This window comes from Suncus etruscus, chromosome 5 (genome assembly GCF_024139225.1).
Source record: "Suncus etruscus isolate mSunEtr1 chromosome 5, mSunEtr1.pri.cur, whole genome shotgun sequence".
NCBI lineage: Eukaryota > Metazoa > Chordata > Mammalia > Eulipotyphla > Soricidae > Suncus > Suncus etruscus.
Window position 1 is genome coordinate 137,175,829 of NC_064852.1, and position 5,874 is coordinate 137,181,702.

At 34.8% G+C, this 5,874-nt stretch overlaps 1 non-coding gene across 1 annotated transcript; it reads left to right on the forward strand.

The window, feature by feature from the left end:
• Positions 1–869: 869 nt before the first annotated feature.
• Positions 870–971, forward strand: LOC126009733 (U6 spliceosomal RNA). The gene has a single exon (XR_007495948.1). It is a non-coding gene; the product is annotated as a U6 spliceosomal RNA (small nuclear RNA).
• The last annotated feature ends 4,903 nt before the right edge of the window (positions 972–5,874 follow it).

Here is a 5,874-nt window from a genome sequence, read left to right on the forward strand (position 1 = left end):
ACAGAAGTCTTCCATACACCACAAAAGCACCAAGGGAAGAGTAAATGAACCTGAAAGGAGTCTATAGTTAATCCCATGACAATATACTTCTAGGGTGGAGAAACCCTGTTTCTCTTAGGCCAAGGGAATTTCTTTTCGAATGACCCCAGTATTTACTGTGCCTGTGCAGGAGGGAAGTAAAAAAGAAAAAAAAAAGGCAAAAAGCACAAAAAATTTTAATTTATTTATCTAGTTTTTGTCGATTTATTTGTTTTGGTGTGGTTATTGAAGTGTTGTCTCCGTTCATATTTATTTATTTTTCTTCTTTTCTTTTCTTCCTTTATGTGCTCTGCCATGTTTTTTATCTCAACACCATGGCCTTTATGTGGTGCTTATCTTTATTGTTGGAGTGTTCACTGGATGTTTTATTTGACACTTCTTTTTGTACTGTTGTGGTGTTCCACCTCCTTTTTCCCCTTTGTCTCTCAAAACTAGGATGAGAGATTCCAGTAGGACTCAGCTCATTTTCGGAGTATTTGATTTCCCCCCCAGTTTATTACTTTTCTCTTCTTCAAACAAAACCACATAACTTGAAATATCTAGTCCCGCCTCCCAACTAGAGCAGGAAATAAGGGAATTACCAAGACCAAACAGGTGTAGAACCATTAAGTAGTTAGCTAGGCACACAGGGGACCACTTATTCTGGCAGCCCCGGGGGCGAGGGAGGAGGATATGGGAGGTAGGACGGGAACGGAGGTGGAGGGAGGACAATTCGGTGATGGGAATTCCCCTGATTTTATGTTAATATGTACCTAAAATATTATTGTCAATGATATGTAGGCCACTATGATTAAAATAAAAATTATATTAAAAATATAAAGTACAAATTAGTGTTCGACAGCACGTATACTTAAATTGGAACGATACAGTGAAGATTAACATGGCCCCCATGCAAGGATGACACGCAAATTCATGAAGCTTTCAATATTTTTTACAATCATGTTCGCTATCAAGGTATTTAAATAAAGATATTAATTTAAAAAAAAAAAGGCAGAGACTTGTCTCACCCTCTTCTCCTGAAACTACCAGGTTTCATCTTCATGGCGGGTGTCCCCATGGCTTTGTTTACATGTCTTTTGATGACAGATTGAGTCTATGAGCTGGCCAGTTGAAGACATCATGATTCTGGTTATGTAAGTTTTTATAAATCAAACATTAAAACTGATAACTTATTTTCAGAATTAGCAGCCATTGATGCTAATAGATGATCATTTAAGAATTAGAATTGACTTTACCTCTTTAATTAGTTGGGTATTTTTTTGTTTGAAAGAACTATTTCATTTTCTCCACTGTAGAAAATAATATTTTTAGAGCTTTCATTCATTTCAAGATAGGTCAGAATTGAGATTTGAGACTAAAGATATAAAATTGTCCCAACACTGTTTTCTGAAGTTTACCACTGAAGTTTTTCTGAAGTTATCTACATTTAGTTACCTTCAAGTATTTAGTCAACTATCAAATAATTTCTTTCCTTTCTTTCTTTCTTTCTTTCTTTCTTTCTTTCTTTCTTTCTTTCTTTCTTTCTTTCTTTCTTTCTTTCTTTCTTTCTTTCTTTCTTTCTTTCTTTCTTTCTTTCTTTCTTTCTTTCTTTCTTCTTTCTTTCTTTCTTCTCTTTCTTTCTTTCTTTCTTTCTTTCTTTCTTTCTTTCTTTCTTTCTTTCTTTCTTTCTTTCTTTTCTTTCTTTCTTTCTTTCTTTCTTTCTTTCTTCCTTCCTTCCTTCCTTCCTTCTCTTCTTCTTTCTTTCTTTCTTTCTTTCTTTCTTTCTTTCTTTCTCTCTTTCTTTCTTTCTCTCTTTCTTCTTTCTTTCTTTCTTTCTTTCTTCTTTCTTTCTCTCTTTCTTTCTCTCTTTCTTTCTTTCTCTCTCTCTCTCTTTCTTTCTTTCTTTCTTTCTTTCTTTCTTTCTTTCTTTCTTTCTTTCTTTCTTTTCTTTCTTTCTTTCTCTCTCTCTCTCTCTCTCTTTCTTTCTCTTTTCTTTCTTTCTTTCTTTCTTTCTTTCTTTCTTTCTTTCTTTCTTTCTTTCTTTCTTTCTTTCTTTCTTCTTTCCTTCTTTCTTTTTTCTTTCTCTTTTCTTTCTTTTTTTCTTTTTGCTTTTTTGTTTGTATGGTTCATTTGAGATCAGCTGCGTGCAAGGCAAACACCCTACCATTGCACCACCACTCTGGCCTCAACTATCAAATAATTTCTAAATAAGGATAACATTCAAATGTTCTGTTTTGTCTTGTTAATGTATTTTTATGCTAATCCATTGACTACTATTTTGTTAATTCTTTTTTGTTTGTTTGTTTGTTTTTGTTTTTTGATCACACCCAGTGACGTTCAGGGGTTACTCCTGGCTCTGTGCTCAAAAATCTCTCCTGACTTGGGGGACCATATGGGATGTTGAGGGATCGAACTGTGGCTCGTCCTAGGTTAGTGGTGCAAGGCAAATGCCCCACTGCTTGCACCACCACTCTGGCCCCTATTTTGTTAATTCTTAAAATCCAATCTTATAACTAAGATCACAATAGGTTTCTTAGTAATTCTGCTGCATATTTAGAGTTTTTCACTTTGATTTCTAAATTTAATATTCTAATAAAAATTTAAAAAAATATTTTAAATTCCTATTTTGTATTTTGTTTCGGTTAAAATTTTCAGCATCAGAACTAGCCTGATATTATAGCAGGTAGAGCTCTTCTCTTGCATATGGATGACCTGGATTTGTTTCTCCAAAACTTCTTTAGTCCCCTGAATATACCAAGAGTGATCCCTGAGTACAGAACCAGGACTAAGCCTTGAATATCTGTATGTGTGGTACAAAGAGCAAAAAAAAAAAAAAAAAGTTGGGGTGGGGTGGAAAAAACAAGTTCCTGAAGGACAAAAAATGCAGAGTAGGGTGGTGTATTTGTCAGTGTTAGTTTCTTTATCTGTTACTAGGATTAGTTAGTATATAATCATTAATCAAATATTAGCTCCATTTTTTTTTGTTTGTTTTTGGGCTACACCCGTTTGACGCTCAGGGGTTACTCCTGGCTATGTTCTCAGAAATCGCCCCTGGCTTGGGGGGACCATATGGGATGCCGGGGGATGGAACTGCGGTCCTTCCTTGGCTAGCGCTAGCAAGGCAGACACCTTACCTCTAGCGCCACCTTCATGGCCCTTAGCTCTATTTTTAAATACTCTTCACCATATAAAGATTTTTATATATTTCTGGTTTTGTTTGTTTGCTTTTGTTTTGGGGCTACACCTAGCAGTGCTCAGTGGTCACTCCCAGCTCTGCACTCAGAAATTGCTCTTGGCAGGCTGGGGGACCATATAAGATGCTGGGGATTAAACCTGGGTCCATTCAATGTCAGCTGTGTGCAAAGCAAACACCCCACACCTGTGCTATATCACTCTAGCCCCAGATGTTCACTTCTTAACTTCAAAAGGTTGGTTTGGTTTTTTTTTTTCAGGAAGGCAGAGAGAAAATGCAGAAGGCAAGGCTTTTACCTTGCATGTAGCTTTTTAGATCTTGTCCAATGTCAAATGACCCCCAAGAACTTCCAAGGCTCGTTCCTGACAATAGAGCCAGGAGTAAACCCTGTGCCCAAACTTCTTTCACTGTAAATAAAATTTAGGAACCAAAGAAGTAACATGGAGGTAAGGCACTTGCCAACCCAATTTCAAGTCATAGGTATCACATAAGGTCCCTCGGCACCGTCTAAGCAGATAGCCAGGATCAACCACTGAACTCCTAAGTACACCCCTAATCAAACAAACAAAAAGGGAGTATGTCTATTATAAAAATTCTGTGATTTTATTGTTATTTTTGTTTTGTGGGCATCCTCAGGACTTACTCCTGATTCTGTACTCAAGGATCACTCTGGGTTGTGTTCAGGAACCCACAGTATTGGTAGGGCCATACAAGGTAAGAGTCAGATGCCTTGTACAAAAATTTACCCTGGTACTATAAATTTTTACGACTAAGGATTGCTTTGCATAATTCTGCCTAATGTTGATACATTTTGATTACTATTTTCTTGAAATATCCTCAGCTTCTCGTTTTTCTTTGTACTATGAATACTCAGTTGTGCGTAACTTATTATAATTAATAATTCAAGTCATCTTGAGACCCTGAAATTATAATTATTGTTGACTTTTTACATTATATTAAAGAATCTCCATAAGAATCCAACCCTTACATTAAAATTTATTAAAACTAAGATATGCTTTCTCTTGATGACTCATCTATGTATATATGTTTAACATGCTAGTTGTTAATTAATCAAGTTGGTTGAAAGTGTTGCTTACATATTCTTTATCTACTTATTTTAATGGAAAGGGGCATTGTGGTTTTTTGGTTTTTGGTTTTTTTTGGGGGGGTCACACCCAGCAATGCTCAAGGGTTACCCCTGGCTCTATGCTCAGTAATCGCCCCTGGCAGGCTTAGGGGACCATATAGGATGCCGGGGTTCGAACCACCATCCTTCTGCATGCAAGGCAAATGCCCTACCATCATGTTATCTCTCTGGCCCCTGCATTGTGGTCTACATTTGGTGGTGCTTAGGAGATCATGTGGTCTTGGGTATTGGGTATTGTTATAAGATATGCACTTAATTTGTAATCTGTTCAGCCTTTTGCATTTTATTTTATATTTTATGTTAATTTGATCATATATATTCTTGATTTTTACTTTAGATATTAAGTTGACATAGAAATTATTTTAGAAAAAAATTATCAGTTATGACTAGCCACAGAAAAATTATTTATCACAATCTAATTGTCTAAGCTTTATTTATGTCTAAATTTTCCAAGCTTGCAAAGCAAGCACCTTAACTGCTGTTCTCTCTGGTACCTGGTTTTACATTTTAGTTCAACGACTTCCCTTCATTATTCTATAATAATTAAATCTACATTATGAATAGAGGAATATAATAATATGGATACCAAAGGTATTTCATCTTTTTATCTCATATTTAATTTAGTTTTAGAGTTGAAAGATTTTAATTGGTATCAAAATCCTGTTTGACAGAATTTTGTCTTCTCTTTAGTTTTGTTACCTTATTATATTCTGCCTTCTATTGTGTCTCATTTGTTGTTATGTCTTATTGTTCTTTCCAAATAATGTAGTTTCACAACCCCTACCTTTTGATTCTTTACCATTAAGGTAATGATTACAAAAATGGTTATATTTTAATGTACATTTCCTTTTAAAAAATACCTGTTGGTGAAAATGCTTAGAGTATTTATGATTCTGAGAAATAGGTTGACAACAAAGTTTTCTAAAAGAAATCATGCAAATAATCAACATGCATATGAACAACAAATTATTCATTACTGATTATTAGAAATGCAAACCAAATCAACAACAGATAATAGATACCATTTCACACCAGTGAGAATGACCTATAACAAAAATAACAGAAATAAGTAAACTTGCCAGAATGCAGTAAGAAGGTGGGCTTAATAAATAGTTCAGCTTCTATTAAAAAGCTTTAAAAAACCACTATGAAGAGGTTTGGTTTATTTTTGAAGTAAAAATATAGAGCTACTATTAAACCAGTAATTCCTCTCAATGGTATCTAACCTAAGCACACAAAATATTTGTTCAACATTTTGCACATCTATTAATTAAAATATAAATAGGTAGTCGAGACATTATTTACAAGTTCTAAGAACTGGAAGCAAACTAAATGCCCAATGAGTGATTTAAAAAAAAAGATGAAGGACCGACTCACAGTATGAAGCTCACCACAAACAGTGGTAAGTGCAGTTAGGGAAACAAATACACTAACAACTATCATGACAACTTTAATGAGTGAGAGAAGTAGAATGTCTGTCTTGAATGCAGAAAAGGATGGGAAAGGAAGGTAGTGG